We start from the raw sequence: 22371 nt of genomic DNA, 5'->3' as shown, positions 1-22371 counted from the left end.
GGTTTGCTTGCCCCTTTAAGTGTCAAAATTTATTCTATATTATATATAGAATTTTTGTATAGAAAATTTCCCTAAAGTTGTCACAACCTTCCCTTTGAAAAAAAAAAAGGATTATTCAGAACAGAGTGTCTTTTTTTGCTATGATAAAGTGATAGGTTTGTTATCCATTCACGGGTATTTCCAGGGGCTGGGATGCTGTTTCTGTGGCTCAGCTGTGATAGCCCCTTACTCATTGTTTGCTTTTGAGAATCTGTTGTGACTTTGGGAGCCACATAACACCCATGTTGGAACATATTGGAAATGTGTTTCCCAAATGGACTTATATTATGCATTGAGATTGGAATTTTTTTTAAAAAAGGCAAAAAAGCAGTTTTTGAGAGAAGGCCTTATGAGTTCTGTCTGTAAAACAAGCAAGCTTTAGTTCTTCTTTGTTCACTTACTTCACTGATCAATAAACAGCATATTTTCCTGTGTCCAGATTTTGGGCTATTCGGGTAAATAAAGTGCAACCTTTTTATTTTTATTTATTTATTTATTTTAGAGAGGAGGGGGGGGAGAGAGAGAGAGAGAGAGAGAGAGAGAAAGGGGAGGAGCAGGAAGTATCAACTCCCATATGTGCCTTGACCAGGCAAGCCAGGGTTTTGAACCGGCAACCTCAGTGTTTCCAGGTTGACGCTTTATCCACTGCGCCACCGCAGGTCAGGCAGTTCTACCGTTTTAGACTGAGTTATTTATTCATAGTTTCTTTTTTTTTCTGAAATATTTATGTATTTACTACATTATGGTCTCAAACACACTTTCATAGACTTTTCCATTTAATTTAAACAGAATGGTAATTTATGGGTGATTGGTAATAATGACAGTTCCATTATTAATGTTTTATTTATTAAGATGTTATAAGGTTATAGATTATCAAAGGTATTTCTCTTTCCACTGGAAAAATTGCAAAGAAAATTGTCCCAAGTTTCCTGATGTCCATCTTCCATTGGAAAACACACTTTATACCCACAGTAAAACAAGAAAAGTGAATAGGAAAATTTTTACTTATTGTTAAGGAGTGATGTGAACCAGACTGTTCTTAGGCTTATGAATTCATTTTATGGAAACAAAAAAAAACCCCGCAATAGCAGTTTTGTTTTGGCAAACTATATTTAAACGATGCCCTTTTATTGTTTTCCCCAAGACGTGTAGTTTAAACAGAATGGTGAAAATTTATAGAAAATGGAGTAAATGGGAAATCAGTTTCTTCTACTTGGGATTAAGAGAGAAACATAACTTTTGTTTATGGTTTGTAGAAAACAGAATGGAAATTCAGCTCTTAAGCTTTGTGTACAGTTGGGCTTCGTTATTTAGCTCTGCAGTCTCTCAGAAACTCCCTCTCTTATGTGGCAATTTATAATGTAAACATGATGCAGCATTTCGTTTTGTGCAAACGTTATGTAGGAAATAGTCACTTTCTGCGTATGGCAGAGAACTTCTGGAAATATTTCATTTTACTTCTTACTTATGTATATATTTATTTATTTATTGCTTTTTTTCTTTATTGGATGCTTTGTAGATGTCACGCAGGTCTAAAAGTTATACTGTTAAATAATTATTTAAAAACTGATCAGGACTAAGGCCCTGATCCAGAGAACCAGGAGCAGAAATAAATGGGCTCAGTGGACTGGGGGATATTCCTCCAATATCATCAAAACCCAAAAAACCAGGATCCTAAACTCCTTCATGGGCCAATCAGGTGTGGGCCCCTGGGCTAACCCTTAGGTTCCTCTTGTCTGCATTACTGGCTGTCTGGAACCAGCAAGGGTTGGCAGGAACAGCCAACTGAATCCAGACATGGACAAAAATCATTGGAAGGGGAGGAAATGGGCAGGTGCTGTCCAGCTGTAGATAGGGTTACAGGGTGCAGCTAAGGCAGGCAGGGGAGGGGGAGGGGCTGGAGAGAGGTAGCACAGCAGTGCGGAGTGTGGCCCCAGGGGCCTTCACCTCGTGGTTCCTTCTGGTGAGCTGGGGCTCCTCACCCATCAGCCTGGACTTGAGATACTCTTCATACGCCATGATGTCTCCAGGCCACTTAGGGATTGTCCGCTTCTCACAGACCCAGATTTCTTGTGCTGCCTGTTGAATGAGTCTGAAATCATGGCTGACCAGCATCATATCACCTTCAGACTCATTGATGGCATCTGCTAGGGTGTTGATGGTCTCAATATCCAGGTGATTGGTAGGCTTGTCCGGGAAGAGCATGTGTCACTTCTGCCGTTCAGACAGGCTCCAGATCTGACTCACTGGCTATTTCCCATTGAGACCATATTGCCTAATGGTCTTCCTCATTTCTTTTTCTCCTTGATCTCTGGGTAACACTTTATCTACTACTACAAAGACAAGAGGTTTAAGTCTAGCTGCTCTTGTAAATGCTGATGATAATGCCCCATGAGAGTGTTTTCGGATCATCCCCTCTGTGGGTGGTAGTAGCTCTCCAGTTAGGAGCTTCAGAAGAGCCAATTCCAAATTCTAGATTGCTATAGATGCAAGGCCCCTCATTTGTATAATTGAAGCTCACATTCTATACTGCAATGACGAGTGAAGAGATCTTGCCATGTGGTGGGAAATAAAATGACAATGTCTTGTCACTCACAGCCTTTCTATTAATCCCAATGCCATCATTTTCTGCATTCTCCTTGCTCAGGGCCTGCTGAGCCAGCTTAGCTCTGCCATGACCAAACCTAGCAATGTAGTTCTTCATGTGCGCAATCTGATCTTGCTCCCAGTGAAACCTCTGCATCTGGTTCTCCTCCAGCTCCAACTGTGTCCCTATATACTGATCATAATTACCCATCGCACTGCAGTTTCCTTTGTGGATGTGAATGATGTTGATACAGACACCATTCAGAATGTCCCAGGAACGGGAGATGAAGACCAGAATGTGTTTAAAAGCCTTTAGTTCCTCTTCCAACCACACACAAACGTTGAGGTACAGGTGGTTGCTGGGCTCGTCTAGGAGCACCATGAAGGGCCGAATGAAGAGGGTTCTAGTGAGAGTAAACCTCATACTCCAGGGCCCGCCAAAGTCTTTTGTTTTTTGCACTCCATGGCAGGTGTGAAGCCCAGTCATGCAGGATCCAGGAGGCCCTCGCCTTCGCCTTGTCAGCATCATCTCCTCCAGAGGCTCATAGGGCTCTAAGAGCTTCTCACACCACATCATCGCGAGCCAGCCACTCAGCCTCCCTCCCCAGCAGGGCCCACGCTGTGTTGCTTCCATCACCCGACTAGAGTGTCTTATCACGAGGGGGAATCTCCTGAGTCACATGGTAGATGTTGATGTGCTCAGGGACAAGCACTTCACATTTTCCAATAGCAGAGGGCAGTCTGGATTTCCAGTACCATTTAAGACCATGAGACCATAACGACGACCTGAGCTTCATTCCAGTTTGGTGCCCATGAGCAGCTTTTGACCATGGAAGGGAGGGAGAGGTTGATACCGCGAACATCAGACTGATGGGGTGAGAGGCAAGGACACCAGTGACAGTTCATCAGCAGCTTTCCTCATCTCAGTCCTCTCTCTCCTGAGTAAGCAAGTCCACTTCTGTGGTCTCTGGGCCATTGACCTCCTCATTGTTCTCCGCTGCCACCTGTAGTTCTGTGACAGCGTCTCTGTTTTCTTCACATCCCTTTCTGGGCAGCTGTGGAATTCTGGCAGCATTCTTCTTTTTGGCTGCCTTCCTCTGGGCCAGGTGAGAGCATGGCGACGAACCACAGGGGGGGTTACCATTCTTTCAGCGAGCTGGGCCTCGCCACTGGCCTCCCCAGAAGCAGTTCAGATCTGAGTATCAAGTATCCTACAGGTGCACCTCGCAGCTTTAGAGATGATCTCCAACACTCCCCAATGTTACATTTGTATAGGTTTCTTCACTGTCTGCCCCCTTCTCTGGAAAGTCAAGTTCCACAGCAGAGAGACCGTGTTCTGTTCACTCACTTACTTGCAGCTCTGAGATGAGTGTCCAGCGCAGAGATGGCTGTCAGTGAACCTTTGTTGTACGAATGAATTAGTAATTTTCTTAAGCTACAACTGTCCTGTCTTTAACTTCCTAGCTTCCCTTTTCTTTAAAAAAATGTCAACAGCTTCTAGCTTCTAGCTTTACCAATGCTTCAGGTTCCTTTCCCAGTGGGCAGCCTTGTTTTTGGTCAAATTTTAGTCTTCTTTTTCCATCTCTTGCTTTTTGGACCATAACATTTAGAACAATGTAATAACTCATGCCTCACTCTCTCTTAGTCACTCATCTGCCCTTGTGAACCCAACTTACCTCTATTATGAAATCTATTATTAACAACTGTCACCTTTTCAAAACCTAAATCCATCTCCTGCCCCAAATTTTACATTTTTATCAGGTACCCATTTTTACTCACTTTGGAATTTTAGCAGTCTTTATATTTTACTTGTTTCTGTGCAGCTACCAAGTCACGAGGAATTTTTTAAAAATATTCTTCCCTAGTCTCACTCATATTCCCCGATATTAACACTTCTTACTTGAACTTTTATAGCAGTTTCATTCTTCAAACAGCTTTCATTCTTCCCTCTCTACCCATCTTTAATCAGTTATAGTACCTGCTACCAGAGGTTATACTTTTGCCCCTACCATGCCCCCAAATCCTTAGTTAGATACTTTACCATGCCTGAAATCTAAAGCCCTGGTTTGGTTCATGAGACTATGCACATGAACCAAAATTGGCCCTAATTGACATTTGTCATCATTGTTGTGGTTATCAACCTTATAGTTGTATAGTAGTGACAGCAACTATCATTTCTAATTTTTTGTGTGTGTGTGACAGAGACAGTGAGAGAGACAGAGAGTAGAGCAGATAGGGACAGACAGGAAGGGAGAGAGATGAGAAGCATCAATTCTTTGTTGTAGCTCCTTAGTTGTTCATTGATTGCTTTCTCATATGTGCCTTGACCAGGGATCTACAGCAGAGTGAGTGAGCCCTTGCTCAAGCCAGTGACCTTTGGGCTTAAGCCAGCGACCCCGTGCTCAAGCTGGTGAGCCCATGCTTAAGCCGGATAAGCCTGTGCTCAAGCCAGCAACCTCAGGGTTTCAAACCTGGGTCCACTGCATCCCAATCCAATGTTCTATCCACTGCTCCCCCCCCCCAAATCTGGTCAGGTTTATTTCTAAATTTTTACCCTGTACTGGGCACAACACGTAAGAATACTTGAAATTGGAAAGGTTCTTAGTGTATTTTAGGGCTCTGTAATCTGATATTGAGTAAGATAGATGTGGGGGGAAAGAGATTGATCTGGAGGGGTATGTTGGAGCCAAACCATGGACATCTTGTCAGCTATGCTAAGGAGTTTGAAAATTTTTTTATCGGCAATGAGGCAACAACTGAATAATTTTCATGGATAATCGGTGAGCTCCAGTTGTATGTTAGATAAGCAATGTCGGAGATGACCATAATTTGGGAGGTGAATGAGAGGGAAAGGGACTGGAGACAGGGAGTCCAGTTACAAGAGAGATGGTGAAGACCTAAATTAAGGTAGTGAGGGTTTGGGAAAGTGCGCAGATCCGAGATTTAGGAGGAAGATTTTATAGGACTTGATGACCACTTCATATAAATTTTGAGGGAGGGGGAGGAGTAGAACAGGATGATTCTCTGGCTTTTTGCCCGAGTGGTTGGAGATTGGTGAATGGTGAGAGAGAGAGTACTGCGGCACTACAGCGGAGGCTGTGACAATGCATCCCGTTTAGAACGTACATTCGCTATACCTGTGGGAGAACCAGGTGGAGTGCAGCTGTATGGAGAGAGGTCCAGGATGGAGGCGCTGCCTGTGTGACGGTCGTTGGTCTCTGGGCAGTGATTCAAGCCGTGAGAATGGACGAGGCTCAGATACTTTCAGGACATCCGGGTGGAGGGTCCAGAAGGAAGGTGTATGAGTGTGGATGGAAGGAGACAGGCCCATGCCAGAGACAGAATGTTATGTTTTCTCACTGATGATTCTTACAGCCATGGGGTTAAATGAGACTTCTGTGAAAAGGTTTGTCAACTGAGAAAATGTCCAAGAACAGCATCACTTCCCAACTGTCATTTGCAATACCATTTCTCCATATTTTCTCGTGGAACCTTCTTCCGTTTTCTTCTCTGTTTAAGGACATGACATCAGATTTTCCCGACACTGTACATATGTTCTGGAAGTCTTCTCTGACCCCCACACTTGCCTACACGGATTCCTCAGGAACCCGTTCCCTTTAGAGTTCTTGCTCTTAGGACTGTTCGGGAGCTTTTCTTCGAAGCTGACTTTTCGGTTGCTCTGCACTTATCTCTCCCAGCAGACTGCAGTCCTGAGAGCTGAGGCCGCCTCTTCTCCCACCGCGTGCTTCCCACCCAGCCTCCAACACCAGGGCCTTCCACACTCTAGCAGCTTCTACTGCTTTGTGATGACTTTTATTCTCCTTTAGCAGAAAGCAGTGAAAACTTGGAAGTTCTATAAGGATGTCTATCAGTTCATATGCCTGAGCCAAATTAAAAGTGCTTGCTTAGAATGTGTTTGTAAGATGTTCTTATTTCTCACTTAAAAAAAATAAAATTAGCAAAATGGTCCACGAAACCCATTCTTGTCAATTACCATTCTTATCAGAATGCTTGTTGTATATTGTTCTCACTATTTGAACCTTTCAGAGGACAGGAATATATCTTTTGGCAGCTCCACTACTATTGCTTATTGTGAGCAGAGTTTACCTCCCGCTTTCACTGGGTTGAACTTCCTGTTGTTTTTAAACAGCATTTTGCATACATTTGCACAGGCTGACTCTGGATGTGGTGAGAGCTACAGTCCAAGGAGCAGGTATTCTGGCTTATCCTGCTCCTCTCCTGACACGTGTCCACTGACATGTTCTTTGGTGGGTTGTTAACCTCATGTATTTTAGCAACTTCTGTAGCATCATAGAATGTTTTTACATAATCATGTTGCCTGTCAGTGGAGACAGCTTTACCCAGAGGCAGATTTAATAGCGGGCATACTGGGTGCATGCCCTGCGCCCTGACTTCTGAAGGGCCCCGCAAAACCCCAACTTTACACTTTTTTTCTAATGACACTGTTTGGTTTTATATGTGCAGTTTTAACATTAATAATACATAATATTTTTTATTTATTTAAAAATATGGTTAACATGTATTTTTATTTTCCCCATCTCTCTTTCTCTCTCTCTTTTTTTAAGGGATCCAATATTTTTTTTCTGTGCCTGGGGCTTCAACTGACCTTAATCTGCCTCTGGTTTTGCCTATAAAAATTATTGGAAACACAAATGAAGATTTAAGTACTTAAAATTACAAAGGTAATGAACAGAGAACTTAAAATAATAACATAGCGTCCCTGGCTGGTTGGCTCAGCAGTAGAGTGTCGGCCTGGTGTGTGGAAGTCCAGGTTCTATTCCCGGTCATGGCACAAAGGAGAAGCGACCATCTGCTTCTCTATTCCTCCCCCTCTCCCTTCTCTCTCTTTCTCCTCCCCTCTTGCAGCCATGGCTCGAATGGTTCGAGCAATTTGGCCCCGGGCGCTGAGGATGGCTTCATGGCCTCCTCTCAGGTGCTGAGATAGCTCAGTTGCTGAGCAATGGAGCCGCTGCCCCAGATGGGCAGAGCATCACCCTGTAGGGGGCTTTCTGGGTGGATCCTGGTTGGGGCACATGCAGGAGTCTGTCTCCACCTTCTTGCCTTCCACCTCTCACTTAATAAAAGAACAAAAACCAACAACAACAACAACAAAAAAAAAAACAATAGTATACCAAACTTTGAGTGGAGGCCAGGGAGCAGTAGGAGGAAAGTCCCTGATAAGAATCAAGAACAAGAGAGTTAAGCATGTTATGAAGATTTAAGGAAATAACCGCCAAGACAACAGAACAGAAAATTTTGTAATTGGTTGTCTTGGGAGAATGGAACTAGTGGCTGGAACAGGAAAATCAAGAAATGGCTGTTCTAGACTCAAAGACACAGAGAGCTGCTGGTGGTTGCCAGGGAGAGGGGAATTGAGGGACTGGGTGAAAGAGGTGAAGCGACTAAGAAGCACAACCTGCTAGTCACAAAATAGTCACGGGATGTAAAGTACAGCATCGGGAGTATAGTCAGTAATACAGGGATAACTGTGTATATGATGCCAGGTGGGTTCTAGAAATATCGGGGGGAACACTCTATAAAGTATATAACTGTCTAACCTTTATGCTGTACACATGAAAACAAAACAAAATAATATTGAAACTAAACTTTAATTGAAAAGAAAAGAAATGCCAGAATTATACCTGCAATTAATGTAATGTACATGAACTATAATTGGAAAATAAAAAGATTATTTTAAAAAATAATAATAAAAGAAGAAATGGCTGTTTTCACAAAGTCCATTATATCATTTGCTATATTAACTTTTTTTAATTAGATTTTTTAATTTATTGTGTTAACATGGATTGAAGTGCCATATTAACTTTTTTTTTTTTTTTTTAAATGTTTATTTGTATTGATTTTAGAGAGAGGAAGGGAGACAGAGGAACATCAATCTGTTTTGTATGTGCCCTGACTAGGAATCAAACCAGCAACCTTTGCCCTTCTGGACAATGCTCTAACCAACCGACCTATCCAGCCAGGGCGCCATATTATATTTTATATGTATTTCTTTGATAAAAATAAATCACTGTTATATTGTTAATTACAACATAAAAACAAAAAAACAACATGAATGAAGTAACTGAAATGGGTAGAGAGTGAGAGCTGAGTATTATAAAATAAGAAATACTGGGGAAATATAGTCTATGTTTAGAAAGCTGTGTGAAGGAAGGAGAGGGATTACATTCATTGCTGATGATTAATATTTATTTGAGTGCTTACTTTACTCCAGATACTGTCTCAACAATAAACAGGCATTAACTTGTTTAATATTCATTAACTCATGTAACTCATGGAACAGGTACTATTGACATCATTTTATAAGTGAGGAAACTATGGAGCATACATAGTAAGTACATTATTTGAGGCTACATGGCCAGGTTCCTAAGCCGAGCTGTCTTTCTTAGCTATGGTACTGTTATGATTCAAGGTAGACTAATGGGTGTGACTCCCCACCATACATACAATGCATTCTCCTTGATCCTAAGATGACTTGACTTGTCCTCTGAGGCTGTCTCCTAAAGAGATACAGTAGTCCCACCTTCCACATGGGAGATAGATTCTGAGGCCTCCACTGGATGCCTGAAACCATGGATAGTGCCAAACCCAACAGATGTGTTTTTTCCTACACATACATAACTTTGACAAAGTTTAATTTATAAATGAGTCACAGTAAGTGATTAACAACAATAAATAATAATGAAGTAGAACAATTATAACAATATAGTACTATATAATAAAAAATTACATAGTATAGCATTATTAAAGTAAAATAGGGGTTCCTTGATTACAAGCACTGCAGCACTGCAACAGTTGATCTGATAACTGAGATACATGTCTACTAAGTAACTAATGGGAGGGGTTGCATATACAGCATGATTCACTGGACAAAGAGATCTTCACATCCCACATGGGATAGAGCAGTACAGAATAAGATATCGTTACACTACTCAGAAGGGGATACAATTTAAAATTTATGGATTGTTTATTTCTGGAATTTTCCATTTAATAGTTTAGGACCACGGTAGACCCTGGGTAACAGAAACCATGGAAAGCGAAACCACAGATAAGGGGAGATTACTGTAATAAACCTTAGTTCATTCGTAATTCACAGATGTTTGAGTGCCTATTAACCTGGTTCTAAGTACTGTTATTAGGATTATTCCTTTCTACTGGGGGAGGCCAATGATAAAGGAAAATATGTGTATAATTTAATACAAGGTACTCTAGAGAAAAAATAAAGTGGGATAAGGAGTAGAACTCTGGCAGTGGTGGTGGAAGAGTTATTTTAGAAAGCAAAGTCAGGGAAGTCCTCTCTGAGGGGAATACTCATGAACAGTAACCTTAGCCCAGGCTGCTCTAATAAATATACCACAGGCTGGTTTGCCTAAACAGCAAACATTTGTGAAGGTGCTGACAGATGTGGTGTCTGGTGAGGGTCCACTTCTTGGCTTGCAGATGGCCCTCTTCCCACTGTATCCTCACATGGTGGACAGCAGGAGAGAAAGCAAGCTCTGTCATGTCTTTTCTGATAAGGGCACTAATCTCAATTCTTAAGGGGTCTACCCTCATAACCTAATTACCTCCCAAAGGCCCTGCCTCCTAAATACCCTCCCTTTAGGAGTTAGGATTTCCCTATACAGATTTTGGGGGGAACGCACACATTTAGTCCATAACAAACAGATCTAAGTGAAGTGGAGGCATGAACTATTCAATATCTGTTGGAATTATGCTGGGAAAGGCATTCGAGGCAGAAGAAATAGTAAGTGCAGAGCCCTGAGACAGAACTCCTTTAGCTTGTTCGAGGTACTGTGCAAAAGGCTGAAGCTGAGGCAGTGGAGGGTAATGTTTAGGGCCAAGGCGAATAAAACTTGTAGTGACTTCTGGTTTTATTTTTAGTGTGATGAGAAACCAGTAGAGGATTGAGAGAGGGAAAGGACACCAACAAGAACTTCTTGCATTGTATCTCATGAAGCATCAGTATTTCAAGAGTTTTCAAGATAAAAAAGCATTTTGCTAATGGGTGGTTTGAATGAATGAACTGCTAAGTAAGACAGGTCCTCCATGAATAAGGAAAAGTATTTGCATGCACCGTACTTTATCTTCCCTAAAGTGATTTATTGCCTGGGGTAGTAGTTGAGTTGTGGCTACTTAGAGATGCTAATTTGTGGCATTGTTGTTGATTGCTTCCTATGTTGAATGAAGTTAATATGTTTAACCACCATTAAAAAATTGTCATTCTTAGCTATAAAGTAGTAATTGCAAAGACACATTTGGGGACTAATGTGAAGGAGGTAAGGAATTTTGAAGGAAAAGTTTAACTTGAATTTTAAATATATAGAAGTAGAGATACTAAATATCTAAAAATATATATCATTTTTCTGATATTTTTCTTATAAGAACTTTTTTGATTTGCTTACTCAAGCGCTCTCTCTCTCTCTCTCTCTATATATATATATATAAAATAAATGATCATTGAAGAGTAAGTGTAAATCCTTAATTTGTGTTATCTAGGGCAAAGTATATCTTGGTTTATTTCTAGGAGATATTAAAAATCTCTAGTCTAATTTACTTAACCAAATTATAAAAAGAAGTTTTTGAAATGGTTAATTGTTTTAAGAAATTATATTAGAAGCAGTGAAACTATACATTTTTTCCCATTTAGGAATTACATTTAATGAGGTAACATTGATCAATAAGTGTACATAGGTTTCTGGTGAACATCTCCATAGCATTTAAGCTGTTGAATATACACATACACACACACACATATATATGCAAAAATATATATGTTGTGTCCAGAATGTATAAAGCACATATATAATGTCACAACTAGTCTTTATTTGGATAAATGGCCAAAGGCTAAATTCTATCATTGTTACAACATAAGACCAATGTGTGCAAAAATAATGAGCCATAATAATGATGAAAGGAATACAATGAGTTAAGCTGAGATTTAAAACATTAATTAAAATAAGTTACAATGTTGGTATGACTATGTAGAATTGAAAATATTTGCACATGATTGGTAGCATTCGAATTATTACATATTTCCTGAAGGATGCTGCCAATATTTAACAAAAGCCATTATACTGCAAATTCCCCCTGATCCAGTAATTTTTTTTGTAAAGGGGGGAAAGAGAAGAAAAAAATCTTGTTAGAACAATGTGAATTTAAATAATAAAAGACTAAGAATAACTCTGTTAGCTAATACTTGGGATAATGACTAAGCTAGTTGCAATATCTTATAAAAATATAGTATTAGTTGCCGATAAAATATTATAGAAATACCTATGTACACAGTAAAATCTCTGACATTTCTGTTAGTAATATTTTTTTGACCTATCTCCTTGGACAATGGAAACAAAAGGAAAAATAAACAAATGGGTCCACATCAAACTAAAAAGGTTTTGCACAGCAAAGAAAACCAACAAAATGAAAAGACACCCCACTGAATAGAAGATATTCTCCAATGATACCTCACATAAAGGATTAATATCCAAAATTTATAAAGACCTCATATAACTCAACACCAAAAAAACCAACAATCCAATTAAAAACTGGGCGATAAAAAAAAAAGACATAGGATAGCTGCATGAATAAGAAAACAGGACCCATACATATGCTGTCTACAAGAGACACACCTTAAATCAAAAGATGCACATAGACCGAAGGTAAAAAAAATGGGGAAAAAAAAAACTGGGCGGAGGACCTGAGTAGTCACTTCTCCAAAGAGGACATACAGATGGCCAATAGACATGTGAAAAGATGCTCAACATCACTAATCATCAGAGAAATGCAAATTAAAGCCACAGTGAGATTTCACTTTGCCCATGTCAGAATTGTTATCATCCATAAATGAACAAACAAGTATTGATGAGGGTGTGGAGAAAAGGGAATCCGCATGCTTTACTGTTGGGAATGACTGGTGCAGCCACTGTGTAAAACAGTATGGGGTTTCCTCAAAAAATTAAAAGTGGAACTGCCTTATGACCCAGTGATTCCACTTCTGGGGCTATATCTGAAAAAATGCAAAACACTTATTTGAAAGAATATGTGCAGCCCTGTGTTCATTGCTAAATTATTTACAGTAGCCACGATAGGGAAGCAACTCAGTTGCCCACCAATACACAAGTGAATAAAAAAGTGGCAAATTTATACAATGGAATACTACTTGGTCATAAAAAGGAATGAAATCAAACAATATCACCCCAATAAATTCAATAAAAAGAAAAAATTAAGAATGAAATCTAACTGTTTGTAACAGCATAGATGGACCTAGAGGGTATTATGCTAAGTGAAATAAGACAGAGAAAGACAAATACCATATGATTTCACTTATATGTGGAATCTAAAGAACAAAATAAATGAACAAACAGAATAGAAACAGACTCATTGGTACAGATAAAAGCTGATGGTAGCCAGACTGTGTGGGGGGAGGAGGTTTAGGAGAGTGGATGAAAAAGGTGAAGGGATTCGGAAGTACAGATTGGTAGTTACAGAATAGTCATGGGATGTAAAGTACAGCATAGGGAATATAGTCAGTAATATGGTAATAACTGTGTTGCCAGGGGGGACTGGAAATATCAGGGGAGATACTTTAGAAATTATGCTGTTATCTAAGTACTGTGCTGTATACCTAAACACAAAATGATATTGAATGAAAATTTAAGAACTTAAAAAGCCTATATAAAATAACTGGGAAAAATAGATACGATATTATGAAAGATTATTAATAATCAATTACACTGTGAAGGATGAGAAACAGAGAATACTTTTGTAAAATTTGCTTTAATGATTTTGTTTACCTTTTTGTGTATTTGGTTGCATACGAATATAATATGAAGAATGTAAGAATATAATTCATATTTGGAACTATATAGGAAGATGTAGAAAATAATACGAAAAGTCAACAAGATTTGGAGCATCAACTACCAATAGCCAGGAATGGGGACATCAATGACAGTCCACCCTGTGCTTTCCATAAAGGTGAGGCTAGTGTAATTGAAGAAGTGCTCCTCAAGCCTAATTGGAGCTATCATCAATTCCCAAAAAGGGAATTGTATTAGCAGATGAGACTTAGTTTTGTATGGAAAAATTACTCCAAAGATTTTAGATATTTTCACAGCACATATTAAACTAGAACATTTAAACATTTTCATAAAAACAAATTTCTTAAATTTTTACTGTTATCACACCTTAAGTACTGTCATATATAACTAAATTCTCAAAAAGCAGGGAATTCCAGTAAGTCCAAAGAAATCATTAGAATGGAATTTGACCTGGACTGTGTTGAAAAATAAAACTTGAGCTTATCATATCAGATTATATTGAAACTCAACAGTAAATTCCAAGAATGTCATTAGGTCCTTAAACTGGGTTCCACCCATTTTATGTATACACTAAGTAAAAATACAGATCAGCTATAATGGAAACAGGAAAAGGAATAATGGATTTCCTGATTGCTTTGAATTTAGAATGTGCTTCCAGTACATTTCTTTTTATGAGAAGGTATTATCCCTGAGATGGGGTCAGACTGGGACACTTCCCTTTCAGGCTCAGTTGAAAGCTGCTCCTCCCTACTCACCCTTCAATAATTAACAAGTTCACAGATACGACCTCATACTCATCACTGTAAAGGAAAGTTACCTTTAGCACAAGCCAATGGATTCTTCTTAATATGTGTGATAATTTATTAGTTTCAAGGGTCATATGTCATGTTTGAGTGATGCATTAGAATTTTAGAGGCTGTTTAGAACTCATGTCTAAAAGTTGTAGTATTTCCATTTAACCTGTTTATCAACATCTGTTCCACCAATATGATTTCTGATACTCCTAATGCCTGGACAGGTGGTGTATGTTTTACAAGGGAAGATGAAGAGAGGAGAACTTGACATTGCATTGTGTACAATAGACAAGATCTAAGATGATGTCTTTGCCCAGCAAAAAACAGCCTTTAAAATGATGCTGTCTTTGCCTACTTCAATAGATATTTTTAAAGGATTAACTGAGATAAAGAAATACTAAGTAAAAGCTTTTTTCTTTTACTTTTAATGAGCAATGCTTTCTATAAACTGCTGAGGGTCAAAGGGCTGGCATTTAGAGTCAGGGGGTGAGGTGAGGAGACAATTGCAAGAACAAATTAGTGGTCTTTATCCTCAAGGAATTTACAATAGATTAGAGGAGCCAGGCAAACACGTTTAATTAGGAAAAGATAATGCAATTGAAAGAACGGTGGCAAAAGTGCCAAGTGTGGCCAGGAGTAGGATAAAAGTCAGCCTCAGGGTTCCAGATGAGCCTCTGAATTTCTGGTGTGTGTGGCTGGTCTGTCCAGATTTGAAGATAGGCACAACAGCTAACACGTGCTGTGAAATGACTCTAAGAGTCACACTTTAAAAAATAAGATGTTAGAATTTTGCTCTTTGCTTTTGAAAATTGCCTCTTTTCCACTGTACTTCAGGTAGTATTTTATAATAAGTAAATTGTGACTGTCTTTATAACGTGAATGAAAGATCCTCGGAGACTAGGATCTGAGGGAGAGGGCCTTCAGCTCTTTCCAGCTCACCATCCTCCTCCAGGGACTTCCATGCCACCACCACCGTGCAGTGAACTGGGCTCCTGGAAACTAGTCCCAAGGCAGAATTGCTTTCTAGAAGCTCCTGAACTCTTTCCCGTGACACTGGAATAGATGGTGAGGTGGAGGAGATAAGCATCTTATTCATACCCTGTTATGGGACTTAGCACCTTTCGTGTGAGTTTTCAGTTACTTGCAGCCATGTTTTATCTCCTCTGCTGAATTCTAAGTTCCTTGAGGCTCTTTTGTTTATTTTTTAATAAATAAAAACTTTATCTAAAGCAATTCCCTTTTCTCAAAAGCCTTGCTGATGGATTGAATGACATAATCACCTGTGTTTGTTTAATAATGCTATTCCAGAGTGTATGCAATTATGTATTCGTTTGGTTTGGATATATTTTGGGATTCAAAGGAAAATCGTTCCCTTACCTAACTTATACTTTGCTGGCATTTTCTCTTTAGTCCACCTGGGTATCAGCCATTTAGTCTTCATTCATATTCTTTGGAAACTCAGAGTGATAACCATCAGGAGAGGAGAGATGTTGTCTTCAAGTCTGATAGCTAAACCAGACATTTGGGTCTGGTAGACAGAAGAGTGGGGTCTGAGAGAAAAGAACCTACCTAGCAGATGTAGGAAGGCCAGTATTTTTCTCGGTCCAGGCTTTCTGGGAGCGCTCAGAGTTAAGGAGCAGCTAGCATAAACGTAGTGAGGAGGTCTGCCCGCTCCTTAGGAATAGCCTGGTAATTACTGGTTGAATGGAGTGGGGAATCACAATTACTTTAGGCACAGTATGCAGGCATTCTTTAAAAGCTCATCATCTGGGGGTGCTCCTACTGGTGATGCTGAGGAAAAAAATCAGAACCTTTTGCCAGTTTTGATGCTTTGCACCTGCAGCAGAGTTCAGCGCCTCTTCCTTCCCTGTAATAGAAGGAAGGTTGTTTAATTTGGCTGTAGGCCGTGAGATGAATGTAAACACTTGTGTATTGTGTAATAGAATTTGGTGGCAACTTATTTTTAGAAATCGTCTAAGAAGCTGATCATGATCATCCAAGCACAAATTCACCAGTGGGAAATGAGAAGCAGATGGCTGAAGAGCAACTGGCTGTATGTTGTCCATCGTCATGCAGTGTGGGGGTGGGTTCTGGTTATCTCTCGGGTTTGGTGCCTTGTTTCTGCCCAGTTTCCTCAAAGAGTATGAGCCAGCTTAGCATTGCAGTCCAAACTGTACAGGCTCATATTTTGTTTTTCTCTATTTTTTCATTCTGTGTTCCTAAGTCCTTTTAACAACAAGTCAATGTGTGAATAATGAAGAGTAACTATGGTGCTTCCTAAATACATTTTTTTAAAAAACCATCTCCCTTGGGTCCTATTGTCTATTCTGTACACAAACTCTGTGTAACTTTGAGGTTTGACGGGTGGGCTGAATTAAAATTTTCTCAGTCACTTCAGGGTCCACATAGACCCAAAGTGTTCTTCCTTTCTTTTCGGGTTTTTTTTTGTTTGTTTGTTTGTTTTGAGGCTGAGAGAGAGAGACAGGAACATCAAGCTGCTCCAGTGTGTCCCCTGAACAGGGAATCGAACCAGCAACCTCTGTGCTCCAAGACGATGTTCTAACTAATTGTGCTATCAAGCCAGGGCTTAATTTTTTTTTTTTTTTTTTTTTTTTTAAGGAAAAGAGAGGAAGGGAGAGAGGGGGGAGGGTGAAGGGCAGCATTCATTCGTTGTTCCATTCAGGAGTGCATTCATTGGTTGCTTCCTGTGTATGCCCTGACTGGGGATTCAATCTGCAACCTTGTCATTTCAGGACAATGCTCTTAACTGGCTGAGCTAACTGGCCAGGGCCAGACCCAAGGTATTTAACTTTCCTTCTTCAGTCACCACTTATTTAAATACTTAGACTCTGTAAAGGATCATTTAATTAGGAAATATTTGGGTTCAAATTCTGGCCCTTTAACTTCCATGTGACCCTGGGAAAACCACTCAACTCTTTTTATTTCTCAGTGTTTTCAACTATGAAATGGGGTAATTGTGTGTCTACCTCATTGAGCTGTTGTGAAATAAACTCTCAGGAGCAAGCAGTCAAATACTTGCTAATGTTTACTGGACAATTTGCATCATCAGTACACAACCTATATATAGAAAAGTAGATGAAGTTCACCCCAGTGAGGAATTTACAGTGTATTGAAGAGATAGTCTCATGGACCACAACCAATAGTACTGGGAATGCAAAGTGAGTAAGATGTGGTTTATGAGGGTTCAGAGGGAATGATCACACCATTGTGGGAGTCCCACAGGATTAAGGAAGCTAGAAAAAACAAGAGAATAGGGAAATGTTCTAGGTGGGAGGCAAGGACAACATGAACAGAGGCTCCTATCTCCAGTTTATCTCTACTGCTTAGTTAAGAACGGGGCCAGTGAGGACTGGTGGTAGCAGGCAGGAGAGGCTAGAATGTGCCAAGTGGACTGGATATGGAAGGTGCTGCTCCTTTTCCCCTATACTTCTTTTCTTTTTTAAAAAAATCTTTTTATTTAATTAATTGTGTTTACATAGATTCTAGGGTCACCCCGGTTGTATCCCCCCTCTCCCCTATTCCCCTCAACATCTCCCTTGCTCCCCTCTCTACAGCACCCTCCTCCCTTCCCTTCAGGTTTATCCCATCCTACCATCCCCTTTCCCTCTGTCCTTTTTTCCTCTGGTCCTTTGATCCCTCTTCTGTCTCAATTCCATTCCTCAGTTCTCATTACTCCTCGGATTCCTCAAATGAGTGAGGTCATATGATTTTTCTTTCTCTGCCTGGCTTATTTCACTCAACATAATAGTTTCCAGGTCCCTCCATATTGCACCCCCATGTTTATGGCAGCAATGTTCACAATAGCGAAGATCTGGAAACAGCCCAAGTGTCCGTCAGTGGACGAGTGGATTAAAAAGCTGTGGTACATATATATCATACAATGGAATACTCTGGGGCTATGAAAAAGAAGGAAATAATTGCCTTTTGCAACAATATACTTCTTTTCTTGAATGTGGTAACTGATACTTACTCCCCATGGCTTCCTGCCCAAATGGTCCTGAGACTACACGGATGGCAATGTCTCCTGGGTCAATAGAATACAAGAGGAGAAACAGGATGATTAAGAAGAAAGAACATGCTTCTCTGTAAATCTACAATCTGATGGAGGAACCATTCTGCGGAGCATTTGGTGAGGCTAAAAAGAAATAAAAAAAACCTATCAGTTTGATGGTTGTAAAGACCTGCTAACCAGATAGATGGAGGCTAAGGCTGATAATACCTATTGACACAAACTGCAGAACTGAAGGTGATTGTCACAGCTTCTGCTTCCTGGGTAACTGGGCTAAGAAAAAGAACCTAATAGCTTTTGGGCTTGGGCTTTTTTTTTTCCCTTTGGTCACTTCTCAGAATACAACAAAGGAAGTTGCTATATTGGACTTGACACTGACCATTAAAGAAGGAATTACTTTATGATGAGGATGATGGAGGAGCCTTTGAAGACAGTGATCATGATGTCCTGAAATTATTTTTAACAAGCTTTTTATTTTAGAACATTTACTGATTTAAAGAAATCTCAAGAATATAGTACAGAGTAGTCTTGTATAATTCACACCCAGTTCCCTAACGTTATCTTACACTAGTGTGTTACATTTATCCCAACTCATGAACCAACATTGATACATTATTTACTAATGTCCATGCTTTATTCAGGTTTGCTGTTTTTTCCTATTGCCCTTTCTGTTTGTTTGTTTGAGGATTCCGTCTGGAGTACCACATTACATGTAGTTGTCCTGTCTTTCTGGGCTCCTATTGGTTGTGGCAGTTTCTCAAGTTTTCCTTCTTTTTGATGACCTTGGCAGTTTTGAGAATTACTGTCAGGTGGTTTATAGAATGTCTCTAACTTGAGATTTTCTGACATTTTTCTCATCATAGACAGAGGTTAATGTGTGCTGGGGCGATTAGGTGTTGTTCTCATCACATCATCACACCAAGGGTACATACTATTAACATGATATCCTTGTTGATGTTGATCTTCAGTGCCTGGCTGAAGTACCGTATTTTTTGCTCCATAAGACACACCTGACCATAAGAAACACTTAGGGTTTTAAGGAAGAAAATAAGAAAAAAAATATTCTTAACCAAATGCTGTGTTAAAATATTTAATAAAATATACCACAATAACATTTCAACAATGTAAACCAGGGGTCTCAAACTTGCGGCCCGGTGAACAATTTTGTGCGGCCCGCAGACTAATCCACGAAGTTCAAAATATTTTGGATAAAATTAAGTAAGCCTAGGGGCCTACTTGTATTTTTCATTTCTCTAGCATCCTAGCTAGATATTAGCTTAGTTAACAGCAGTTGTGATGCGAACTACAGTTTCTGGTCGTTTTGTGACACTGAGTAAACTGCATGTACGATTGTGCTTGTTGTACTGAATTTTTTTTGTTTTCAACTGCAGTGAGAAAAGTGTTGCATAACAGTTGCCTTTTGTAGACCTAGTGCGGCCGCTGAACGGCTGTGATCTTGCTCTGCGGCCCACATGCTGAGTTGAGTTTGAGACCCCTGATGTAAACTCAACTGCAGTATTAACAACCATTAGCACCATTATTAACAAATGAGAAGAGACTTTAATGTTCAAATACTCTTCTAGTTGTCCGGGAACCCCAGGAACTCATCATTGCTAGTGTCAGAATTTAGGAAGCTCAGTTGCTCACAGTCACTGCTATCACTTTCTTTGCTATTTTCACGTATGATGCCCTCTTCATTGCCATCTAAGGCATTGCTAATGCCACATTTTTTGAATGACTATACCACGGTTTCATTCTTCACTGACTGCCATGATGTTTCACCCACTCACAAACTTGAGTGATAGTGGGTCTCTTCATTCGTCCAGCTGGTGTCAGATCATGATTACCAGCAGCCATCCATTTGTTCCATTCTTCTCGCTTAAAGACTTTAAACAGTTTGTTGATGGAAACATCGAGAGGTTGCAACTGGCTGGTAAGACCTCCAGGAATTACAGCTAGATGAGTCTTCACTTCTTTAAAGTTTTTTGTGTGTGGGTGTGGTTTTGCTAATATGTGCTCTAAACTGGTCAAGTACCAATAGGGCAGGCAGCACCTCACACAGAGCTCCAGCATCTGCAGCGCAGCCCTCCACCACTGCAGCGTGCCTCTCATGCCTGCCCTCTGTGATGCCAAATGAATGCACCCACACAACATCGCTCGCCTTCCCTCCTGCGCTGCATGCAACTGTGGAAACTGGAACCAGGAGATCACTCAGCAGATGCCAGGCTTCTGCACGACACTGTGATGGGTATGATTATGTTTCTGCTGGTGCTCATTCTATATATGTTTACTGGCACAGCATCCTGCAGCAGCTAAAAAAAAAAAAATGAACATTCGCTCCATAGGATGCATGGAAATTTTCCCCTTCACTTTTGGGGGGGAAAAGTGCATCTTTTGGAGCAAAATATATGGTAATGTTTACCAGGTTTCTCGACTATAAAGTTACTCTTTTCTTGCCCCTCCCTTCCCATACTGTACTGTCTGGAAGGAAGTCACTATATGCAGCCCACACCAGAGTGGGAGTTATGTTCCTCTTCTTTGAAGGAGTATCTATAAAAATTATGTGAAATTCTTCTGCATGGAGATTTGCCTGTTCTCCCCCATTTGTTTCTTTAATTACTTATATCACCATGGATTCACATTTATGTTATCCTTTGAGTTATAATCCAATACTACTTTATTTTTTCTCAGATTGTTTCAGCTTTAACTCCTTTTTCACTTTCTTTTGCATCCTTTGGTATACGCCCGTCATTGTGGAGTTTTGTTTGTTTTGGCACCTCCTTTCTGACACAAGATAGTCCTGGCTCATTTGGTCTATTTTCTGTCTTAGGTCTATTGGAATTTGTAACACAGAGAAATAATGGCCATAAAACATGTTACCAGGGCTTCAGGAAAGCAGATTTGAAAACAACCAGTGGGACTACATTGAGTCTCACAGCTTTTAAGGGATATGCGACTCAGAAGGGATGAGAGATTCTGGAAAATGAAATTCTAATGACAGATATGATAATATTTCATGAGATGGGGAGACAGTATCAACATGAACCAACATGGTTCAGAGGACATTTAATTATTAATTTGGATTAAAAAAAAAAAAGATTTGTGGCCCTGGCTGGTTGGCTCAGCGGTAGAGCGTCGGCCTGGCGTGCGGGGGATCCGGGTTCGATTCCCGGCCAGGGCACACAGGAGAAGTGCCCATTTGCTTCTCCACCCCCACCCCCTCCTTCCTCTCTGTCTCTCTCTTCCCCTCCCGCAGCCAAGGCTCCATTGGAGCAAAGATGGCCCGGGCGCTGGGGATGGCTCCTTGGCCTCTGCCCCAGGCGCTAGAGTGGCTCTGGTCTCGGCAGAGCGACGCCCCAGAGGGGCAGAGCATCACCCCCTGGTGGGCAGAGCGTCGCCCCTGGTGGGCGTACCGGGTGGATCCCGGTCGGGCGCATGCGGGAGTCTGTCTGACTGTCTCTCCCCGTTTCCAGCTTCAGAAAAAAAAAAAAAATTGTGATTGAACTGAGAGTTTCTAAAAATAGCATCATCAAAAGTAACTTAGCTGCTGGTTTACTAAAACAATTTGTGACTACACTAAATGAAGTTATACAGTTCACCTTTTAAACCAGCTATGTTAAAATGGGAGTTCTTTTCATGTCTCTGAGGTGATCTGTAACCTTAAGTTATTTACTCAATAAATATTTCTTGAACACACCCATGTAATTCATTCAGGCTCTGGGGCTGCATCAGTGAACAAGACTGCCAAAGTCTGTGCTGTCAAGGAGTTTACATTCTAATTCAGGGAGATGGGTAACAAGTAGGTATTGTTTACTCTGACAGATGATAATACATGTTATAGAGAAACATAAAGCGGGGTAAGGGGGATGAGGAGTTCTGGGGTGGGGTAATGGGCTTGTTACTTAATAAAAGGTGGTCAAGAAAAGTCTCTTCATAAGGTGGTGACATTTAAGGAAACTGGAAGGAAGCAAGATAATAAATCATCAAAATACAAATGACACACCATACACACTACATCAGAGGTCCCCAAACTACGGCCCGCGGGCCGCATGCGGCCCCCTGAGGCCAT

The 22371-nt window shown here is 40.4% G+C and overlaps 1 protein-coding gene and 1 pseudogene across 1 annotated transcript in view; one reads left to right on the top strand and one right to left on the bottom strand.

Moving 5' to 3' along the window:
- PIP5K1B (phosphatidylinositol-4-phosphate 5-kinase type 1 beta) overlaps positions 1 to 22371 on the top strand; it is a 387055-nt gene that overhangs the window by 10386 nt on the left and 354298 nt on the right. The window lies entirely within an intron of this gene.
- Positions 1897 to 20456, bottom strand: LOC136322229 (ATP-binding cassette sub-family F member 2-like; annotated as a pseudogene).

Source organism: Saccopteryx bilineata, chromosome 2 (assembly GCF_036850765.1).
Source record: "Saccopteryx bilineata isolate mSacBil1 chromosome 2, mSacBil1_pri_phased_curated, whole genome shotgun sequence".
Taxonomy (NCBI): Eukaryota; Metazoa; Chordata; class Mammalia; order Chiroptera; family Emballonuridae; genus Saccopteryx; species Saccopteryx bilineata.
The sequence above is the reverse complement of the archived record's forward strand: the minus strand, read 5'-3'. Positions and strand labels throughout refer to the sequence as shown.